General features: G+C 42.8%; 1 protein-coding gene across 10 annotated transcripts in view; it reads left to right on the forward strand.

Annotated features, from left to right (window-relative positions):
- Positions 1-24,792, forward strand: part of CCDC102A (coiled-coil domain containing 102A) — an 820,703-nt gene that overhangs the window by 590,491 nt on the left and 205,420 nt on the right. The gene's annotated exons all lie outside the window — the stretch shown is intronic.

Genomic DNA, 24,792 nt, shown 5'->3' on the forward strand with positions numbered 1-24,792 from the left:
TTGTCAGGATACCAACAGAGGAGGGTCAAATCATGCGTCAGGGTTGAGCAAATTATGCGGCAAGTAAAGGCACATTTTGCTGCACTTATGTGGCAGTATTACTTCATTATTTTGTATTTTTTGAACTTCTTAACACTGACTGGGCATTGATTGCACCTCATTAGTACCAGTTTAGCACCCACATATAGTAATAAGCTACAGAAAGGTGACAAGTCACCCTTTGCAAGGTGCCCTCCACTGCGCTGCAACACGTGTTGCCTCGTTTTTGGTAACTTTTGAACCGTTTAAGATAGAAACCATTTTTTGGGTTAAAATCTGCAGAATATGAGGCAGATGATGGATGATGTGGCAAATGCAGCAAATCTACACTTATGCAAAAACCGCCACAGCCACATACTCACATAATTCTAGTGGCCCTAGTTCAAATGCTCACTGTAGCGCTCTTTTATGAGCGCCCTGAGGGCCAAGAGCATCAAGTTTGTGGCGTTTTTTCATCCCTTGGGGCCAGGGTTCAGGTCCTAAAAAAGAAGTAGGGGGACTCACCATTTAGGCAGAATGGGTGTGACATCACTGTGCATGACATCACAGGAAATTACATCACCTCATGTGACGACACAGGAAGTGACATCACGGCACGTAACTTCGTATGTGGAATCACAAGAAGTAACATCACAACTCATGACCTCACAAGAAGTGACAACCGATCTTAATACCTCACATATGTTTAGCAGTTCTGTCATGGGTACATTTGAGCGCATTACAATATTTAACAAATTAGATTTTGCGTTGGTGTTGTGCTAAAATATTGACGCAAGGTTGACGCAAAATCTGGGCCTCAACTTATACAGTTTCTTTTTTAACCCTGCCACAATGAAATTGTCAACAAGGGGAAATGTGGCAGTAAATATGTTCTTCTTAAGTGGTTGGATTCTCTGTATTTTTAAATATCTTATGGGGTTAAGGCACCTGCTGCAGATACCTTTGTGTGCCAGCTAAATCTCAGGGAATAATAATAAGATAACTCTGGAGAATAACATATTTTTGGGAGAGATCTGTGTTTTCCTAGTTCCAGCTTTGAGTAATTGTAGCAAAGAGGGTTACTATGTCTCCTGAAAAGCACATTATGTAACACTCATGTGAGCGATTTTTATTTTATATAAATGGGCGAGTGGGTTACTGCTTTTAAGAAAGAGATCCTTTTGTTGCTTGTAGTTCATAAATTGCAATCCTTCTCATATCTTAAAGTGAGGTATAGAGGACAGGTGGCTCCTACACCTTGTAAATCTCACTGTGTCACGTAACACATCCTTTATGTTGCTGTTCACACATATGACTTATTGCCAATGTATAATCTGGACATATGATGTAAAGCGCTCCGACACCCTGCATTGGGATGAGTAGGGCTAACGTGTTCTTTAAGAAATAAAACAAAATGGTGGCATTTAAATACTGGGAGAGACCAACACATCTGACATTCTTAGAGTGTATACATATCTGTTATGTACAGGGACTGAACAAAGTCAAAAGCATTTTTCTCTTAGGTACCTGTGAAGTGATCAGATGTGCACCTTTGTTTCCCCTCCATTGCATCTAGGTGTAGGGCTACCGATAGCTCCCAGCCATGATACTCCAACAGAAGGAGGCCTGATGGGCCCTTAACTTCGGCCTTTGTTATGGGCGAAGCTGGAATCTGTAAGCCCTCTCCCAACCAACACGTTGCTGCTTGGAACAAAAGCCGACAACATGCAGGCGCTGATGAAAGTGTCCCGGTGTCAGAAAATAACACCAGGATGAGTTCAGAATATTTCTGTGGTGCCAAACCTCTTGGCAGCGTAGACTGCGTCTACTCTCTGAAAATAGTGGGTAGACGGCATCTACCCGCGTGTACCCTCGACTCGAGCCCTGCTTGGTGGGTCTTGTAAAGAGAATGGCATTCTGCTGCCCCGAGTGACCCCACCAGTGTAGTCCCACATCTAGTTTAGCTGCACCTTAACCGCCACGAGGCCCATACAGTATTGAGTGTGAATAACTCATTCCCTTTGTCCAGGAGGTGAACTTAGTCTTGCGCTAACTAGCCATTCTTCCGGCGTTAAGTAAGGCATGCTCCATAAAGCCAAAACACGAGTTCTTGGTGAAGCCAGGCATTGTTGCAGAACCCCTTTCGTCCAAAGGGGGGTGTTAACTTGCCACTCACCCAAGGGGGACACGCTGTCCAGATGATGATGCAGAATCTGAGTGGAGCAGTGGACCTCTGACGAGCACGTGCGTCTTGTCCTTCAAGGTCCACAACCAGTGTGTTGGCTGCGTGGTTGCCTACCCTCCGCATCTCATCACTTGACGATCCCAAACTGCCCTTATTGGACCAGGAGCACTGCATATTACCCCAGACCTGGGTCCAACTGCTCCTCTTTGCTCTTAGGGCTGTCCTGGCCACAAAAACGTACCTCCTCATCGGCCGGAGACTTTTGTACCTGCACACAGTGGAGAAAGAGCCTATTTTGAAATAAATGATTTTGTGATGGGTCTATTATTTCAGTTATTAACTGCTCATGCACCCCCTTAGTTGATTGCCGAACATGATATATCGCTTGAAAACAGCCATTTTAGCAGCCCCCAGTGGATTGGGTCTCACGCTGCATATATACCTTCTATTGTCATCTACATTCAGTGTGTTTTAACAGGTTGTTTCTTGGTATGTGCTGAACTTGTTCACTGTACTATCTAGTGCGGTCATTTTAAGTAGTCTGGGTTCCAACTTTTGCCTTGTAGCCACCCTCTTTACTATAGAACAAAACCATGCAGATAAACCACAACATTTGATTCTGATATATTAGACTAATCTGCAATCAAATCCACTAAGATAATGAAGGTGCAAAAGCAAACTCGCTTAGATATTAGGAGTATACATACTGGGAACATCATTATATTTGTGAACACAAGAACAGGCATGACCAAAGCCAATAGATCTGAGTTTTAAGTGCTAAAGCATGTTAACAAAGTCAATTGCAAATGTTGGCTACATTTGTTATATGCACAATACAGTTCATCACTTTAATGTCAGTCCTTTTGGTTTTGCCAACACTGAGGGTAATAGTAATAGGAAAAATTGCACACAAAAAAGGATTGCTTTCAGTATAGAAAGCATATGGGGGGTAAAGAATTTGATCTTACAAACAGTGTGATGATTCAGTGTACTTTTCGGATGTAAAATAGTCCCTCGTGCATTCTAATGGAGGCACGGCCTGGAATATGGCACAACTGTGTGGAGCCAAAGCCCACTCCATGTATATTTTAAAGAACTGGTAGAGATCTGTCCTGCACGCCAGATCTAAAAAGGCCGAGCTGTAGGCCCTTTTAAGTTCCACCTTGACCCATCCTACGAAAGTGCACCAGGATGTAACCGGTGTACAGCACTTAGGAGGCGGTGGATTCAGCAGCGGCCTTAATTTGATTGCAATGGCCAAGTGACCACAAAAGTCCTATCCTTTACCCTTATTGAGAACACCATGGGGTCATGGCACTCTGTCTACCGTGTTAAAAATAAAAAAAAGTTTCCTTGCGTGCATCTAAGCCTCCTGTAGACAGGTAATGAATGTGGTGGAGAGTCTCTGCATCCTTGGATGTATCAGAAAATGAGTGGTGTATTTGTGTACCAGTTTTATAAAGCACACATTTCACTTTTCGGTCACTTCATTAGGAACTGTGCACTGCCTGGATGGATCACCCTCCACAAATGGTAACCATCATACAGACTAAGTGCTTTATTCTAGTGTGTCACGCCAGGTTGTGTACAGTGCTTAACCCCATGCATAGGCTACTTCAAAGCGCTGTTGTGATCAGGAAAGTGGAGAAGAGGAGGTGAGAATGGGATGGGAAGGTGTGAGCAGGAGTTGTACCTCAACTCCCCCTCTACAAGAACTGATCGTGTCTAGGAACATGCTAAGTGTCTTAATTAAGCACTGAACATGTATTCGGCCTCCCTAGGGGCATGGAAAGTGCTCGATAAACACCAATACACTACACACACTAGTCATTTTCATAGTTTACATAGCTAAAGCAAAGCGCAGTTGGACCATTTCTTCCCTAGGATCCGCTCCGGCTACTTCTTCGCAGACTTCATAGCGCACACCCATTGCCTTCACTCGCCTTCCGATGGGCGTGTGCGAGCCAGGCCTCTTGCAACGCCCAGCTGTGTGTGGTGATGTTACAGAAGCCCCTTCCTGGAGAGGCCATGGCAGGCTAACATGGTAGGACTCTGAACAGTCTCGAATGAGAGTAGGCCTCAGTCTATGAGCTCTCTGAAGGCAAAGCCCCAGGGTCATCCTTCAAGCCTTATGGTGATGGTTGTGGGACTCTGAAGACGAGGACGGTTCTCTGGGAATGGTCTGCATGGCCAGTCCTAATACACGGTACATAAAGGAAAAATAGAGAGGGACCCCTTGTAAAGATCAAGGGAATAGGGTACTCTTCCAAGTAGAAACTAGCAATCCCTTGATAATTTAAATATAGATAGTCTTTAATGAGAGATCAAGGGAATAGGATACTGTGTCTAATATCTCCTAGCAGTCCCTTGATAACATAAGAATTGACCGAATCAATTAACAAACTGCAATCATTATATACACAAATCAGTTAAAAATTGATTTACATTTATTTAATAAAAACATATAGTACATTCTGTTAAAAACCATAATTCACCATAGTCCCTATTCTGCTCTTATCGACACATTAGATCTCAATTCACAATGCAAAAAAGAAGACTTTAAAATGTATACCACACAATTTACATGAACAACATTTCTCACTAAAAGGAGAGGTCGAACAATCAAATATATTGCATCATCCTATTATGAACCTGCATAACAGAGAGAATACAAAAGAAAAGACACTACACTTTGTCATCAAATAGACATCCAATGCCAACTTCTCAAGGGATTATACACTTGTGGGATCTGACTCTATTTATCACTACAAGTGAATGCCCGGTTCTTTGGATTATGTAGCTCCTATGCGTCGACGCGTTTCGATGGGCTGTATTTATGCCGCTATCTTTATCAAGACCAGTGATAAGTGTTTCTCTCTCAGTTCACGTTTTAATAAAGGTTCCAGCTATGGGAGAAAAGATATTGTAATTATACATTAGATAGTTGTAATCTGTTTAATGTCAACTCACTTCTTTTTGATTAGTTAAAACTATCAGAACTCCCTCCAATTTTTGTCCATTTTGCTCTATTTTTAACCTAGTTATTTTGTAGAAATTTATCTGCACTCCACATGTCTCTGCTCTGGGAGCCCACCCTTCGAATTGACTCTCGTCGCTTTACATACATGTTTATTAAATGTATCAAATGTTCTCACCTTGATATTTTCTTTTTACTCTACTTCTTGTTGAGGTCCACTATAAATGGATAGACAGTTCTTATGATGTATTGAGGATAGATAGTGATCCTTCAAGAGATCTCTGTACTCTAATCTGTAAAAACATATATATCCGCTTATACCCGTTCAAAGTATTATTATGTAGGGTGAGTTTTTCTTACTCTAAACCTATAAACAATGTGATCTATGTGTTCTCACCTTGTCGTTGGTTCTGATCGTGTTCTATCTCTACGTTATTTCTTCAAAGTGTAGACATTTTATACTTTGTCTGGAGGATTGGCCCGGCTATCGTTGTCACTTGTTTGTACCTGTAATATGTGCAAATATCAATTTGTGATATGACCCCCTACACGCCTCTCATTTTCCCAAATTATGACGGCTTCGTCCGTACCTGGTAGTGATTACCATTGGGTGTCCTGCATGTAGAGTACTTCCCTTGCGGTCTGTTAGTTCTCAGACTCGTCTTGAAATTTGATATGGACCTGCAGTTGATAAAGCGTACTTGTTGTGTTTCAATTCCCCTGTTCTGTAGTGGGACAGAGAGTTTAATAAATTGTAACTCTTGTGGGCTTGTCCGGAATTTCACTCAGTACCCCGGTAACCCTCTCGGTCATGGAAACACTCTAAACGGTTTCCCCTACGTTTTTATTTGGTTTCTTACCTCGCAATCTGCAGGCTGTTACGTCCATGCAGGAAATGACACCCTCCAATGACACCGCCATCATTCTACAGCTGGGAAAATCAACAGACGCACACCACGGTCTCCTGACCCATCCCAGTTGCCAATCCAAATGAATGGCAGCTGCCATCTTAGACTTAATGTAATGAAAACTGAAATCATTTCCCCAGTTACCAGAGGTGCCTGAACTTTCCATTGGCAATACGCTCTCGCTAATCCCTCAATCTAACTAGATCGTACAATCTTCATCCACACTCTTAGAACTGTGGGATGCCAGACGGGTCGTCCTAGCTAGGACGACCCGTCTAGCGTTACGCGAGCAAGAAATGAACCACAGACGCGGGACGACCCGAGAGGAGCATGCTGGGGGTCCAGATACAAGAGTCGCGTCCCATGGCTCTGAGGTTCTAAGTAAAAGGTCTATCGCCTCTTCGTCTGCCTCTGCCTCTGCTTCTGTAAGTGCTCCTACTCCCCCTACTGTTCTCACAATGATGCATGCTGCCAATCAGAGACTCCAACACAGGCAGACTCGGCAGGGCCAATCAAAGGAACTGAAGGAGGCAGTTGCTACCGCCACCACAACAGCCGGAGTGGCTGCTGATATTCATATTGATAATGGGGGGAATACCAATAGCCCTAAACAGATGAGGAAGATCCCTGACTCAGATATACCAGATCATATTAAAGAATCCAACGGAGGGCAAGATGTTCAGTTCGCTGCCGAGGGTCTGACGCTGCGAACACCCCGGTAAGTCAAGCGATTCTTCCTGCTTCTGGTTTTGCCTCTGCTTCTACGATTACTAATATTGTCAATGGTCGAGATATCTCTAAATCTATTTCTGAGACTTTGGAGACATTTGTTCAGCCACAGACTGTAGCTGCCGTCACTCCAATTACAGGATCAGACAGTCTTTATCCTCATGTTGGCAGTGGCAGTGATACCCATTGTTCGTTAGTGCTGTCAGAGCCGGTTAGGGGGGCCTCAACAGATCCTTTAATCCAATCACCCTATACTACGGTCCGGCCTATAACTGAGAGAGAAGAGACGGCTGAACTTGCGCCAAATCGGGGGAGAGAACTCAAAATAGATAATACAGTCAATGGTGAGACAAGCGACCATTATACTGATCATTTGGAGGCAACTGAGGCGGACAATGAAAAAGATAAAGATAAAGATATAACCGACTTCTACTCTTTATCAGATGGCTTTAGCTTGTCCGGTGACACAGAGGACGAGGTGGATGAGGGCGAGAACGATTCTGACTCGTACTCCAGCACAGATTCAGACTTCAACCCTTCAAGGGAATCACGTGATAAAAAACGGACAGTACTCAAAAAGGGGAAAGCTGGATGCCAAGGAACAAACGAACTAACTTGGGATTACACTCCAACAGCTTTGAATTCCAGTCATAGTCAAAATATCATTGTCACGCCACAGGTACCAAATGAAGCCATAAACACTCATCAAGCTGGTCCACAACCTGATGTCTCTGGTGCAACCGGTGCGACATTGTCTCAAGTCATGGAAACAGTTTTACAAGCCATTGCTTCTCATCGTGAAGAGACCTCAAGAGACAGTCGCAAAGCGCGAGTAGCTGTGCAGAAGGTCCAAGGGGTTGTCCGAAAACTTTCAAAGACGATGGGTGCTTTCACAGAAAGGCTGCATGACATAGAGGCGCGGATCGTTCAGAATGAAACCGACGCTACCAGAGTTAATGATCGGCTTGAGGCACATGAGGCAGAACTCAAAGATACCAGATGGAAGCTGGAGGACTATGAAAATAGACTTCGCAGGAATAACCTTCGCGTTCTTGGTGTTCCAGAGAAAGTTGAGGGCGAAGACTGTCGTTCCTTCATTATACAGTTGATGCGCGATACACTACCTGAGCTTGCTGCCTGGGACTGGGACTACGAGATACAACGTGCACATAGAGTTCCTTTAACTCCAAAATCTGCGGCTGTAGCTGGGAAATACCCACGAGCAATCTTAGTTTACTTTGGAAATTTTATGCTTCGACAAGCTATCTCCGATAAAGCTAAGCCAGATAAACCTCGCAGCAAGGATACCATCTCCTATTTCGTGCGCCCTGACTTTTGTCATTACACAGTCGAACGCAGATGGAGATTACGACAGCTAATTAAACCTTTCCAAGAGAAGAATGTCACGGTATATCTTAACAACCCGGCTAAGTTAAAAGTAATCAATGGTGGGCAAATTAAGTTTTTCACATCAGAGATCAAGGCTAAAGAGTACCTTGACAGCTTAAAGTAAAATGCATAAAATGCTTAAACCACTTTATAACGCCGTATATCATTAACATTGCTGGGTCACCTCTCTTAAATTTGTAATTAGTATGCTAAATTCAGAACGAGGGTGATTCACAGTGATTCACAGTGTCTAAATTACTGACTAATTGTACTTTATAGTGTACAGAGAGGGTTAAATAATTTCCGGTTATTCCTCTCTCCTTGATTTTCGTGTGGCTTTGCTCCGTTTTCTCCTTTTTTTTTTTTTTTTCATTCTGCTTGCTTGTTTGTTTCCTCTCCTTTGTTTTTTTTTTGGGTTGTATTGTTTTCCGGTGTCGGTCAGACATTGCTAAACCATCACAAAATACTCTTACGGAGTCTTGTTGCCTTTTTTTGGGATGTCTGGGTGGGTTGGTTGGGGTGTGTAGGGGGGGGGGTTGTGTGGGTGTTTTGCTGGGCGGGGTGGGAGGGGAAGGGGGGAATAAAATATGTTGCAAAATGAGCAGATCCGAGAGTACTTTAAGATTATGTATCGACATTAAACTATTATTTACGCTTCATGTGCCGTGTTTAAAAAATAAAACAATAAAATCGGGAAGTTAAAATTAGGATGCTGGAATGTGGCAGGACTTAATGACAAAGGGAAGAGGGATCAATTTACTCAACTAGTGAGACAAAATTCCTGGGATATTATATGCATACAGGAAACTCATATTCCGATCGGGGAGATTGATAAATTGAATATCCCGGGCTTTAACCTATTGGCTGCAACCACACAAACCTCTAAAACTAGGGGGGTCACTATTTTTGCAAGATCAGGACTCGGCACTCCAATACGTAAGAAAGTTGACAGTCATGGTAGGTGGGCCATTGTCCAACTTAATTTAGAAATTGTCATATGTTCTATTTATGGCCCTAATATTGATGATCCTACTTTATTTATTGAGCTAGACTCAGAATTAGCATTATGGACTGGCCCTCTAATATTATGTGGTGATTTCAATTTATCAAGTGACCCACTACAATATAATCAAAACCAACATACTTATCAGGGTCGAAAACCAAGAGTGTTTAGGGCGTTACAAAATTTGATTCATAGCCACAATCTGTGTGATATTTGGTCATTAAAGAATGGCGGAGATCCTGGATATACGTATTTTTCCTATCCTCATCGGAAATATGTACGGATTGATTATATATACACAACTACCGATATTGCTTCTAATGCCTCTATCGTTAAATCCCCAAAGACAATATCAGACCACAACGCACTTTGTCTAATATGTGATGTCCCCAATCTTAAGAGGGCCTATCCACAATGGACATTTGACCGTAAACTTCTAGTCAATCAAGCATACATCGATCATATTAGACAATGGGCCCAAGAATTTTTTGATATTAATCAATATAGTGCGTCTCGGTTCAATGTTTGGGACTGCTTCAAGGCAGCATTAAGGGGAGAGACCGCTACCTTTGTTGCCAGCCGAAAAAAAGAACAGGAAAAATTACAAAATCAATTGACCCATAGACTCATCGAATTAGAGTATTTACATGCCAGTCAGTTGAGCTTGGGGATTCCAGGTGAAGAAATACTAAATAAAATCTTAGTGCTCAAAGCTGAGTTTAACGATGAATTAACTCGTAAGGCAGCCGAAACTTTTCAATCCAATCGGAGTAAGGTCTATGAGACTGGCGAGAATGTAGGGAGATATCTTGCCCTTAGAACTCGGCAATCACAATCTCGTAATTCCATCCAGAATATCAAATATGAGGGAAGAGAATATACCACTCAAGAGGACATCACTAAATGCTTCCATGATTACTATCAAAAATTGTATCAAAATGAAGATCATGGCTTAGCCGTTGATACCAAGGATTTTTTAGAGAACTGGTTGGAAGAGACTAATTTGACTAATTACCTCGATGATGGTACAAAAAATGAACTCGAAATAGACATAACCTTAGCTGAAGTAGAACTTGCCTTGGCCGAATTAGTAGCAGGAAAGGCGGCAGGGCCAGACAAAATACCTACTGACCTTTACAAAATATTGGGCAATGTAATTATTTATGCATGATCTTTTTTTGGGGATACAATGGCTTGGTAAATCTCCTGAATCCTGGAAATTAACGAATATTGTCATTTTTATCAAAAAAGATAAGCCACCCGAGTTAACAACTTCTTATCGACCAATATCCCTGATTAATTCAGACTCAAAAATATATGCTAAAATTTTATCTAATCGCTTGAGCAGGATCATCGAACGTCTGGTCTCTCCCTGGCAACACGGTTTTATACCCGGTAAGAGCACGACAGATCACACGCGTAGAGTGATCTCCCTTTTTGACATCGTGGGAGCAAGGGGGGACCAGATGTCGCTGATCTTGCTTGATGCTGAGAAAGCTTTCGACCGGGTCTCTTGGCAGTTTCTTTGGGAAATATTAGCCGTTAACAACTTTGGCCCGGTCTTTATAAAATCTATTAAGGCCCTTTATGCAGACCCTAAGGCAAAAGTAATGACGGGTGGAGGTGAGTCTGCAATTATTAACATACAAAGGGGTACACGACAAGGTTGCCCGTGTTCTCCATTATTGTTCGCCTTATATATTAATCCCCTTATCCTCAAACTATTAACCTCACCATCGATTAGACCTATTAAAGCTGGCGTTTATGATACCAAAGTTCTTGCCTATGCCGATGACGTTGCGGTTTTAACAACTAACCCTACTGAGGCTATAACTAATATTGAAGAAATCACTCGTACTTTCGGTTTATACTCTGGATACTCATTGAACCAAGACAAAACAATGGTGTTATCTACTGCTAATACTCCTTTTATAAGCCTTTATCGAGTTAATTCGGCAAAATATCTCGGAGTGACCATCTCACCAAAAATAAGTGAAATTAATGCAATAAATTATGACCCCCTAATTAAAAAAATAAAAATAGACCTACTTAGAATAAATAATCTTCATCTTTCTATAATTGGTAGAGGTAACTACGTTAAAATGGTGGTATTCCCAAAGATCTTATATTTATTTAGGGCAATCCCCCTTCTCGCCAGTATCGATACAATTAAAACCTTAGATCGTGCGATATCATCCTTTATTTGGAGTTATGGGAAGACAAGGCGAGCGCTGGGAAAAATGACACTATCATCCTCAAGAGGTGGTTTAGCTATTCCAAATTTAACTTATTATTTATGGGCCGCTTTCCTACAACCGATGATGGTTTTACTTATACCAGGTACTAACAGTAACAACAGCTATAATAACAATCATGATCAATATATACCATCAATTTACGAGTTGATGCTGGGCAGTAAAGCAAGAGGTTTGCTTCTGAGACAAGTAGAACCTTCCTACTTCAAAAAAATTAAATTTAAGACCTTTACAGACGCCCGGAAAATTTGGAATAGAATTACTAAAATGCTCTCTATTTCAAAATTCACATCATATACACCGCTATGGGATAGTGCAGCTATACCGAAATTCCTCAATGATAATATAACTAGGCGGTGGGCGAATCTGGGCATCATAACTATTGGGGATTTTTTGGATAGTGAGGGTAAAGCAACATTTGATGAATTATATGCTAAATATCATATCCAACCCACAGATTATCTAAAATTTATTCAAATTTATACAAGTCTTAGACAAATTAAATCCGATATAGAACTAAAACCCATACCACTTTTTGATCTTTTAGGAAAATATCGCACCAGAATAAGCCATCTATATGATATTTTCATCAGAAATCACCCCGACGACCTTGAAGATATAGAAACCAGTTGGGCTAATAAATTGAACAATGTTAATGTAGATATAGATATGACTCTATATCTATCTTCCAAAGTTTTACTTGCCTCTAACTTAAAGGCCCAAGTCTATAAAACTATATTTAATTTATATTACACCCCCTCCAAATTGTTCTCCTGGGGTAAGGCAGAACATGATAAGTGTCCCAGATGCACTCTAGGTCCGGCTGACCTTATACATATGTTTTCGGATTGCCCCAAATTGGAACAGTTTAAAATGGCCATCACTAAACATTGGATTGAAATTTTTGGGCATGAGGTAAAAACGTCAACTACTTTGTTTTTGTTAGGTTATGATGACTCTCTCGGCCATACCGACCTAGAAATTCCCGTTATTTACATCGGCACTGCGGTCTATAGAATAATTTTATCAACCAGATGGAAAGATCCCGAAGCACCAACTTTCCAGGGATGGCTAAATAGACTACTGGCAATATATAAGTTAGAAATAGCTATCTATGGAGCAAGAGGTAAACAGTCTCGATCTCATGGGGAACAAGTTTGGTTACCAATAACTAATTGGTATGAGTCGCTGAGGGACTAATTTGATTCTCCCGTTAAAACATAAGTATATATGTATACTTGAAGGCTATGTTCATTATGAGTATTTTATTGTGTCTCAGATGAATTTCGCGTCCTTTTCTTTTCTTATCTTCTTTTCTTGCCTTTCTTGCTCCTAGAAATGTAATTGGATTCCCTTCGATGTCTACTGCATTATTTAACCGCATAACATTCATTATTTGTTTGTCCTGCCACTCTAAAGTTTCTGCTAGTATTTATTTCTTTTTTGTATTTCTTGAATCTGCTCAATAAAAATTTATAAAAAAAAAAAAAAAAAAAAAAAAAAGAACTGTGGGATGCCTATTTGTGTTCCCTTTAGTTGGATTACCTCCATCCATGAGTTCAGGCAATCATTGTTCTTCTACTCTATCCACCAGTCTGAGGCAACGGCATCTTTACGTGGTGCCTGTTTATACCCCCGCCGTCTCCAGAGGATCAAGAATTTAGCAACCAGACTACTCTCCCATCTGTACTACGACACACTGACCTTGTAAGCAGTACACGCAACCCAATAGCCAGGTAGATTAATTCACAGCTTTCTGCATCGTACATCTGTCGCTCAACAGCATAAGCCCTCTCTTCAACCAAAGCTCTCCACTGGCTCATGCAAGGAGGGGGGAGTCTTTTCTAAGGCAGCTCTGCTAGTTATCAGCCCTGGGTTCAGAAAACATTAGCTTGGGATCAAACCAGGGATGGGAATGAGCAAGGTTACAGACCATCTTGCAATACGGAACAAAGCAATAGAAACCTGGCTTCCCCCCTCCCCACCTGTTTTTTCCTTGTGTACTCATTCACACCATGTCAAATTCATCCTGCGGTAGTACGAAAGTTCTGAGCTGTAGCTTGTTGTATGGTTCCCTTGCATCGATGTTTTTTTTCTCACCAAGATGTATTGATACCATTCCAGCCTAATTCATGCATTTTGTTTATTCTGATTACCACTTTAACGACCGTATTCATCTGTATTTATTAACCATATACACCTTCCTAATGGTGGTATCAATTTGGGTTTCCACGTGTGTTTGGGTAACCGCTATGTTGGTGACAGAGAGGGGTGTTCTCTCTGGTTACTGTCACTCCATTCTATGTGCTTACACCAAACATTTGTATCATTCCCAGCACTGAAGAGTCGTGGGATTACCTTTCCCTGACGAAACAAGTGTCGGCTGGTTGCGTTTCCCAAAGGAATAAAGAACATCCGTTTTCACTGAAGAATTTTGTATACCTTGCTTCTTCTACTGTAGTATTTACTGGCTTTAACTTATATGTGTGCACAGGATTACATTGTTAAGTTTCATGCAAACCAGGAGCTGGTTGTCCTTTTCGCGTCACGTGCTGTGCGGGGTCTATTTCTCTGGTTGGATCTCTTGGGCCACGGGCTTGCCGTAATGTGCCATGTATTTTGGATTTGGGTTGTGGTTGTGTTGCTCAAGGTTGGTCAAGTGTGTATTGTTCATGCTGGTATAGTGGTTTGTAACAGTTGGTGAATTGTTGTTGGTTAGGTCTGGCAAAGTAGAGGCCCAGATGAGATTGCCTAGTCTGAGAGATAATCTCTTTTTAGCCTCTTGCTAATCACGGTTGCCCAATCTCCGATAGAGTGATATTGATCTGTGTTGTGATACTTTGGAGTTTGCAGAGATGTGCCGTGCTATGGTCAGTAATAATATACGAGTTTCTACTCCATTCTGTTCTATTGGATTTGTAGAGCGCATTGCTACCTGCAGGCGTCCGAAAGCTAGCGACAAACCAACACTTATGATAGCATGATAGTGGTGTATGGAGTTTGGTGAGCTGTGTTGTGCAAATTCACAGGGCTCAGCTATGTGCTGGTATTGCTGCAGCGTTTTTTTGATCAATGGGATTATGTTGTTGTAAATGTAGGTAGGTTAACACGGTTTGCATGTCGATTGGCTTGTTTTTGTGGTGGTGTCAGTTTGTTTATTCATGTTGAGGTCTGTGGTGTGCAGTCTTGTAGGACCAGGGCCGGCTCTAGGGCGGTGCGACCGATGCCACCGCACCGGGTGCTGGCTTCCAGGGGGCGCTGTGTTTTCACGTTTGTTATTTTAAAGCACCTGCTGCTGCCGCACTCAATTTCTCCAGCAATTTCCGGGCAACAAAAATATGTCAGGATAAATCCTGTGATTAATGTTCTTCCTGAAGAGAGGTCGGAGTTTTGTTTACTTTTGGGTTTGACCCACTATAAAGTAGTGTAGAGGCTTAATATGCCTGTTGCAGAAAACAAGTACTGAGCAGATTACAAAGTGCATACAATGTAAATAGGTCAGTGGGTTACTCGTTTTAAAAGAGGCATCATTTTGTTACTTGCAATTTATAGGTTAACATCCTCATATAGGATTTGAATTTCTAAATTGAAAGAAAAAAATGTATTTTAAAAGCAGTAACCCATTGACCTATTTACATTCAATGCGCTTTGTGATTCTACTGAACTATTAACTTTTATCAAAGAACTGCATGCACCCTGCAAAGTATAGATTTGAGCAAAGATTAATGTTGCAAAAAGGATTAATTTAGGCAGAAATCTATTCTCATTATTAAAGAGAACCACCAACTATGCTGTTCCTTTTTAGGTCTCGCCTGACCCAGCGTATGAGCTGGTCTGGCGAGACTTATTGAGAGGGCTCCAAAAAGTGCTACCAGGCCAGCCTAGAGCTACAGTGCATGTGCGCGGGCGCGCGCGCCGCGCTTTACCGCGATTACTTTCACTTTCGCTTTGATGTTTGAACACTTTCGCGGCCGCGCGGCCTCTTTGCATAGCCAATAGGTCTCGCTTTTGGGACCTTATAAGTATTTAGTTATGCAGCTGTTGCATGGCTAAACACTTACAAGGTCCCAAAGGTGAGACCTATTGGCTATGCCAATGCTTGTTAAATTCTGAGTTTGCTCTTCTCCAGACCAAGCACTATTAAACTATTCTGCCTACCAATGTGGATGACATGTGAATCCTACACCTTGGAGGCCGTTGTCTTATGTTACATTTCCTATACACTGAGTTACACACGTATGATTGATTGTTTTTGTGTAATGTGTAATGTGTGTGTGATGCAAAGTGTTCTGACACTCTACACTGGTATGAGTGGCGCCATATATGTATCCGAGAGAGTGTGCTATAATGCTTCTGAAGACAGTGGTTATGGAGACTTGGGCACTGTTAAAGGGTGGTGTTGATCCGTGGTGGAGGAGGTCATTGTTGGGCGCCAACCAACATTGTTGCACCGGACACCACCAGCTCTAAAGCCGGCCCGGTGTAGGACTACTGTTGCATATTTGTTTACTGGGTTGTATTGCGTTCTTTTGTGTAGTAGGCAGCTGTGGACGTTGTTGTTTGCTATGGGGAAAGGTATGGTCTGTATCACAGGCCTCTGCCATTTTGAATTTGCAGTATACTGATTGTGTTCTGCCATGTTGAGTTTATTCAAGGTATGTGATCGTGATTATGCAACGTTGGGATTATGCCATGCTTTGTTGGTGTTCGGGTGTGCAGGGTTTCGATGTATAGAAGGCAGAAGTTGGTGCTGCCCTTGAGGGTGGTCAGTGGTCGCTATTGGTAAGCTCTGAAGGCGGACATCTTATCACATACCAGTCGGTGTGTACTATTTTATGGGTTCGCGATGTTCTTCTCTGTCTGGCTGTCGTAAATTGTTTATTTACAGGACTGTGTTATATTCATAAGTTTTGATAACTAATTTCAAAATAATGGGTACATTTAAGGGGAAAACTTGACATGCCGTTGAGCGCACACAAGGAATTGGAAATTGCGGGCTAATGCATTTTGGAATGTGGAAAATGCGCGCGGGACATTCCGTGTAATGAAAAAATAGATTGCTCCCAGCGGCCGAGTTTTGTTATGCCTTGCTTGGGGCAAGGCCTCTCGTTCAAGTACCTGCTGCTTCTTCTCAGCTCCCCGAGCCGCATTCACATCTCTGTTCATCCAACCTTGGGCAGCGCTCTGTGTGGCATTCCGCACGTTGGCGCCAAATCTGAATTCCCATAGCATAACGAACCGGTTCATTCTTTCCGAGGCCCTTTCATCCCTCGTTTTTCAGTCATCAGCCTCTCTCTCTAGTGTTCCCGAGTTCAGCTTTCAGACTTGCATTTCACAGTTCTCGAGGCGCCGCTCTGGTGTAAGGGAATGTGTTACACTTTGCGACCATTTGCAGTTTTTCATAAGGACGATCACGTGCTTTATTTGATTTCGAACGCGCTGATCCAGTGGTGCAGTTTTGAAGTGCTGTAAATGTCATCTTGTTATCCCTCATCTCACTCACTTAGTTAACTACTACACTAGTGACGCAGAAAGAAAAGACGCCAATTTGTCCGTCCTGGGATTCAAACCCTGACCAACGGGTTTTAATTCTACCGGGTCCCCCAAAACGGAGTGGTGTGAATTCATTGCAGTGTCTGGTAGAGGCTCTTTTCTTGCTATGCATGTTCCTAATTAACTAGTTTTCGTTTGGGTGGGGTCTCTTTAGCACGTTCTGTTGTATCGTCCGCGCCCCTCGGTTTCGATGCAGCTGGCTCTGTTGGGACAGTTCATCCTGACCGGAAGTGCCCCCTGGGCTCGGCGATTCCTTATGCACGATCCTTCTTATGGGAGAACGCATCTGTATTAAAAACAAACATTTGCAATGCAATAGGTCTCGCATTTTAGAAACATTGACCTATTGGTATTGTAAATGACAATGCCTTTTATTATTGCAGGTTTATTAAACAGATAAATAAAAGGCATTGTCATTTACAATGCCAATACCTCTAAATATCGCAATTGCGAGACCTATCGACATCATGGCGGTGGAACAGCTGCAAACCCTACTGACGTCATCTGACCCCAGCGTTCACCCTTTTCAAGAACAGCCTCGGTTATGGTAGGTATCTGTGCCATGAGTTCAACTACATTTTAAAGATACATATACAGATGCAACCTTCTCTTGAAACTGAATGTGAAAAATGCGCCTTAAAATTACCTCTCGGTATCTGGGACAGATTACTGTTTCGAATATTAAAACCAGATGAAGTAATAACAGATGAATATATGTCAGTTCGGCAAGTTAAATGAGAACCAGGCAGTTCGGTTCTGCACCCACACGAGTTAATCAAATTAAAAGGCTTCCTCGAATTTGGTGAGTTGTTTCCTACTGTTAATTAATGGCAGCTTGGCCTATAAAATGAAGTTTCTGGTAGCAATGCTGTTGTTACTGTATCTAAACATAATAGGCGCTTTCATATTTTTTCTACATTTGTTTCAACTTTTCTCAATTAAATTCCCCTTCAACTGTATTCTCCTTTAAATAGCTGGAAGGGACCCAGCTCTTCATTGCTTATTTTGATAGAATTGGTTGAAGATTCTGTTTTCTGGTTGATAAATTAATATGTGCAACAGTGAATTTTAAAGTTGTAGGTACTCAGGACTTCACAGACTAATGCACAATAAAAATATGTGCCCAAGATCACATTCCCACACGTTTTTCCTGCAGAGGATTTGGGAGCTGCTCGGGTATCTCCAGGTTATGCCACAAGGGTGGCCTTTAACTCGTCTAGCATCGCTGTCTCTGGCCTTAATATCGTGATGTCTGGAGCCACCAAGCCATGCCCATCTCAATGGGCACTTGACAAATCTGATGGTTACTTCTGGCATAGATCCCCTCCAGGGCTGACCTGGGGCAAAAAACCTCACGAGAAGATAAAGAAAACATAATTGCCAAAATTATTCATGCCATGAGGTTGAATCTTCAGCGAACAGCCCTAAGCATGCTGGGACTTGTAGTTTTGCCATGTTCCCTCAAGGGTATACAACAAGTTCTTTCAAGGTTAGTATGGTTACTTGCTTTGTATTGTTGGCTCACATTTTAGGAATGTCTGAAAGCCGGGCCCATGATCAGGGACCAGTTGACGGATGTGAAAACTTCTAGAACTGTGCCGTATTACTAATGAAATGGGTCTCGCAATTGCAAGATTTTGAGCTATTGGCATTGAAAATAACACTGCCTTTTTTGTTTAAAAAACCTGCAATAATAAAAAGCATTGTCATTTACAATTCCAATAGGTCAAAGTTTTTAAAATGCGAGACCTATTGCTTTGCAATTGCTTTGTAGAACAACAAATAAAGATGCCTTTACATCCTGTGTTTAACTTGTCACACTTGCTGGTGATTCAAACACCGAGGTCAAATGTCAGGCTGCTGTATTCTTTTAACATGGGGATTGCTGTTTACTTTACTTTCTCTGACTGCAAAGTGAGAGGAGTTTTCAAAGTCAAATATGTGACCGTGTCGGATTCTTTTTTTTTTTTTTGCAATACATAACAAAATGTGAATACATGTAAATGATCTGTATACATCCAGCAGTTAGGAAAGCAAAAAAAAGCATTTTTTGAGGGGTAATTCTAAACTGTGCAGGAAACTTGGATTTTACCAGGATCAAAGCAAATCAAGACACTTTACTTGGTGATGCACAAATGATAATATTCACAGACACCCAATTTCCGCACGTTGTAATATGTATGCTATATAGTTCTATCACGAAAACTGTATGTCTGTGCAAATTTAGTGACCATTTCAATATAAAATATATGCTGCCTGTAAATGGCATTGCGTTACCACACAATTTTAACTGGTTACGAGAGTCCAATCTTGTTACAAGTGTGTGAAAGTAACACAAATAGATTGCTAACCTGTGTAAGAAGTGTTCGAACGTGCACTAATTCTTCAGCGCTCACTAACGGTTAGGGGTGTAGGAAGAACACACGGGCCTTGGGATACTATTTTAAAGTAAAAAGGGGAAATATTTCACGTTAAACCTTGTTTTTATTTTTTTTCAACTTCTTAAGTCTAAATGCGTAAACCTCAGACTACGCACACACGGGGATCAGCACTTGGCAAGAGATTTGTTTACGAATACTCTTCACTTATTTCTATCTATATTGTCCAGTCTGGTCTCATACCACTGTCAGTCAACGTCTGGAATGTTGTCAATGCCATTCTAACACTCCCATCACTGGCTGGTGCCTGTAAGTTTGTGTGATGATCCGTTTAGGTTGTTCTGGTTCATATATAGGTTTTTGTGGCTTGCTTGGTGTGAGGGTTTGGATGATCTGATTGGTAAATAATCTTCCACACTTTTTGGATAGCTCGGAGGCAGTCTGAAAGCGTTGCCTTGTTGGGTGTAATTTGTATCAGAAAGTGTGGCAGTGCGCCTTATCAACTGTGTACATTCTTTGACGAGTAGAATGCCTGTGCCCTCTGACACTTTTGTCTTGTAACCATAAACATTATTCTGTACTCTGGTTCTGTGGTTGTGTATGATTCTCACTTTGCAGAGGTCTTCACTGTGTTCTGTCTGGACTTTGCGATCGGGTGGTGTGAGAAGTTGGCCTGGTATATGATGTTCACTAGTTAAAGTGACCACCTGGTACCATGCCAAGCAACCCTTATGGTGTGGTTGTAAGTCAACCTTTTCGGACCAGCTGCCCTAGTGGTAGCGTAGGCTAAGCAGTCTTTCAGGCTAAACTCGTTTAGGCATGTGAAGCAAGCTGTTTTACCATATGTAACCCCCCTTTTATACCAATGAAAGGACACCACACAGATATATATTCAAAATATATATGTATTTATTACTCAAAGTATCCCCTAGACTCTTTATGAGCACAGGAGCACAAATCGTTAAACAAGAAAGTATCACAATATACAAAAGTTGCACTTTATATGGATAGGCCCTGGTGGCCGCTCAAACCATATACTAAAATAGTGGTATAAGTACCACGCACAGGAAAGGGAGAAGGCCTAGGGCCTCTAGAATCGCTGGGCCTACAAGGAGCTAACTTTAGTTAGTGACCAGGAGGTTCACAGGTCGTGTGTGCAGTGAGGAAAGTTACACGCGGGCACACATAGGTTTTCAATGGGTGCGTAAATGTTCAAAAGTTACTGCTAGAAGGGTCTTCTGGTTGGACTACGAACTCAAGACTTCAAACCTAGAGATTAGAGATGTTACTCTACACTTGTGCACCGGAGTGCCAGCTTTACCTCACCCACAGGAAGCGGGTGCATAGGGCTCGAAGTGCGTCGGGTTTCGTCTATCTGTTCAATGGAGCCTGACGACAAAGATGCTGCAGGCGGTCGGTCCAGAAGAGATGCGGTGGATCCAAGGATGGATCGGAGTTGTAGAAGACCTGAAAGCAGAGGGGACAATGTTCACAGTCACTAGCCAGTAACCGGCGTGGCACCAGGTAGGTACCAGGCGATGTCGGGTGCAAACAGGTGGAAAGGTGAAGCTTGTCTCCGCAGCCACGTGGTCCCTGAAGGTCGACGACGTCCAGGAGTCGGTTCACGGGCTGTCCCACGCAGGCTCTCGCTGTCGGCGGTGTCGGCGACTCAGAAGAAGCAAACAAGCCTTGGCAAAAGCAGGAGTCGTAGAAAGTGAAGAAAGCTTGTAGCTCTAACCAGCAAGGCCAGAGGGGCTGCTCCTTTGGAGGGCAGCAGGGGCCAGTCTGGAGCAACCAGACCGGTGTTGTAGTTTTTCAAGATGGTCGCCAAGATGGCCACTAGCCAACGGGCCAGGGACCGGGTAGGCGCGTCGAGTCGCAAAGTGCAGAGGGGCCCCACGCAGATCGTGGAGATGCTGGAGGGCTCACCTTTGATGCAGATGCTGCTCGGATGTTGGGCTTCTCAGGACCCAAAGCACAACTTGGAGGGAGCCTCTGTTGTTGCGCTTGCAGCTTGTCGTGGGTCTTTCAAGATGGCTGGCTCAGCGTGTCTCGGTGCCTCCACGGGTTCCTTCTTTGCAGGGACTGTGGATCGGGCTGTGAGAGGTCTGGAGGTCCAGTTCTTGTCGGTCTTTGGGCTCGGGCTCCGGCGGGAGGCGGCGGCAAAGCAGACGTCGATTCGCTGGTTGGTGCTTGCGTTAGCAAGATGGTCACTCCCTGACCATAGGGGAGATTTCCTTCAGTCTTCTGTGCAGCAGAACGTCGAAGTTCCCGTCTTCTTCTTAGTGTTAAGTTGATTCCAGGATGTCTAAAGTCTTTGGACACAGCTCCTACCTTTAAGCGGATTCTAGGAGCCGGACTAATTGCTAGGTCTCTCCCTAAGGGTGGGACCAGGAAGGTGGGTGGTTACACCCCCAATCCTTTGTCCAGCTCGCCCCAGGTCTGGGGCCGGTGTGCCCCAGGACCGGATTGAACTGGCATATGCACGGAGGCTCCTTGTGAGCCTCAGGCATGTCTGTTTCCTTTCAAGCCCTACCTGACCAATACTCAAAATCCTGTCTGGGGTGGTGCTCGCACCTCCCCTGGCAGGAAACCCTTTGTCCACGTCTCCAAAGCTGGAAGGACTCCCAGCAGCAGGAGGGCAGACTTGTGTCTGTGGTGGCAGCGTCCATTTTGTGGAGCTGAGGCTATGTCTGATTTTACCCGGGTTTCAGGTTCCGTACATGTTGTGTCCCTCTAGAAGGGTGGAATGCTAACCCCGTCGCCAGAATTGGCGAGGGGTTAGTATTCCAATTCGTATGACACCTTACTCGACATGTTTTGATAAAGCCAAACCAAAGTTAGCATTTAACCGCGAGGTTCATAATGCACTTAAGACTATATGGTATGGCGATATCTGGAAACGGTAGAAGGAAGTTGTTCCGACTACTGCAGACAGGCTCAGCTCATGCCAGAGCACCATCTCACATGAAACCAAGCACTCTGCCTTCAGGATTGTTAAGGAATGCCATATGAGTGACTTATAGGTTAACATGTGTCCCATTTAAGGTTAGGTATAGGCATACTACACCTAAGTAAGAGGTGGATACACCAACTTACCCCAGCTGAGTGATCAGCCAGTTGTGTCAAATTGTTAGGCCAGGCCAGGGGTGGCACAATACATGCTTCAGCCCCTGGTAGGCCTTAGATACACCAATGCCCTGGGTACCTAGAGTACCCTGCTACAGGGGCTCACAGGGTGATCCAGTTCCAATTGGTCATGCACCTAAAGTGCATAGTGTCAATTTAGCAGAGAGAACAGCAGGCTGGGGGTCTGATTAGCAGGCCCACAGCCTCGATATGTCGAAAACCAGTGAATACAAAAAGCAAAAATTTGGGGTGACCATAGGATAGCAGACCCTACTCTCCTACAGGTAGTTGTACTGTTTGTTAATTCTAGGGCTAGCTTTTCTTCTGGTTGTGAGTAGATTTGAGTGAACGCGTTTGTCTGAAGCCGCACTGAGCTGGTGACAAGATCTTGGCATGCATTGCCTGGATATCACATTCAGAATGTTTACGATGAGTCCGCTTCAGGGGCACTGGAAGGAGAGAGAGGAGGAAACAGGTGGAGGGCTTCTGATCCCTTCAGATTTTTTGTGGAGGACCTAGTCTATCCCAATCAAGATCCCAGGCTAGCATGGCCCTACCTAGGCACCGTTCAAGTTACATTTGAGGATGTTCCCTCCCATCTGCTTCCATCTTCTTGGCTTAAAATGGTTGAACCGGACGTTATCACTTCAGAAGAAATTTACAAGAGACATACTCTGAGATTACAGAATTTCACGTGAAACCTCAAGAGCCTGTATGTTCTGACCAGGCAGCAGAGCAGATAGCTAGGATGTGAGAATGAGATGAGTGAATGAGGGATATGTGTGAGCCCAAAGGGTAAATAAGCCCCCATGCAGGCATCGAATGGTTGGTTTAGTCAACTTCTTAAATTTTCTGTTTCCATCGAATCAATCTTCGGGTTTCACATAGGATATTTTGGCTTTAATTCTGTGTATAATACAAAGGATTCTGCAATTCTAATTTCCTAATAATCGGTGACTTGTGACGCACCCAGTCACCTATTATAAAGAAATGACGTTATTATTACAGTTGTGTTCTGACATCACGTTGCATTACCGCACATTTGTTAGAAAAATGACTTGCAAAAATACTGAATAATATCTTTTTGCAAAAAATCTCTAACCACCTTTTTGATGGGTTTAATTTTGCAGTCGAAACTCTATTTTTATCCTTCATGTTTACAAACTTGCTCTCTCTTTCATATGAAAGAGTGATGCGCCAAGGATTTAAGTGATGTGTGGGAAAGGTGATGGAGTGACCATGTGTTACATATGTGTCAACATTTTACAACTGGCAAGTGGGAGAGTTTGAAATAAAAATCGGGAGAATGCATTTTCACCAGTGACCTATCTTGTTGGAAAGCCAATTTTAGGTGGGAGGCAGCTAAAATAAAGACATTTTTGGCTTGAAAAATTAGGAATCTCCCACCTGAATCAGGTCTATTGGCATGTTTGTTATTATAAGAATTAAAGTACCCCCTATCGTACATGATAAGGATATTCCAAGTCACTTTGGAGTTCTATAATATTACAAGGGAACTCTGCATTTTGCCTCATTCCTTTATATGGATGTGGAACTCTTTGCAACTTGCGAATATCCTTGTAATGTACGGCAGGGGTACTTTAGCCATATATCTCTGACCCTTAGATGAAAAAGCATGCCCGTTAAAGATGTTGTTTAAATCATCAGCAAGGTGACAGCAGTATAATGTTCTAACTTTGTTATTGGAGTTAGAGCCATACTCGAGTCACTGGAGCAAGGTGTTTATATTTACACCAAGTAAGTGTGTCTGACATGTACTCGCTTGTCTCTTGTACCACTGAAAAATCAAGATGCAGGACTGTTTCTCTTGCGGGTTGTGGCGAGACCCAAAACGATAAAAATATTATGCTATAAAAGCAAAAAAAAACAGCATAAAGGTTGACAATGTATGGACTGCAGGGAAGCCACAAATGATTCAGAGACTGAATTTCTCAGTACATTGTTGATGAGAGTCATAAAAGTGAGAGTTAAATGATATGAATCTCTTTGCTGCCCCCAGTGGTTCCTTAAAGAAAAGGAAACGGTGTCCAGTTTATTCAGAATGGATTCTGGCCAAGGATTAGTTGCAGTTTGTGGTCATCAGGGCCAGGCTCTCTACCTGCTATTTAATGTTGCTGTAGTGTGGGTGCATATTTTACTGTTCATAGTCTCTAGCGAAAGCGGAGTCCCCCATGGGGTTCAGGGTCTCTGTGGTGTGTTCACGCCCCCAGTTCTGCAGTCCCATACAGTCCTCCGGCTGTGGAAGGC

This window comes from Triturus cristatus, chromosome 12 (genome assembly GCF_964204655.1).
Source record: "Triturus cristatus chromosome 12, aTriCri1.1, whole genome shotgun sequence".
NCBI classification, from domain to species: domain Eukaryota; kingdom Metazoa; phylum Chordata; class Amphibia; order Caudata; family Salamandridae; genus Triturus; species Triturus cristatus.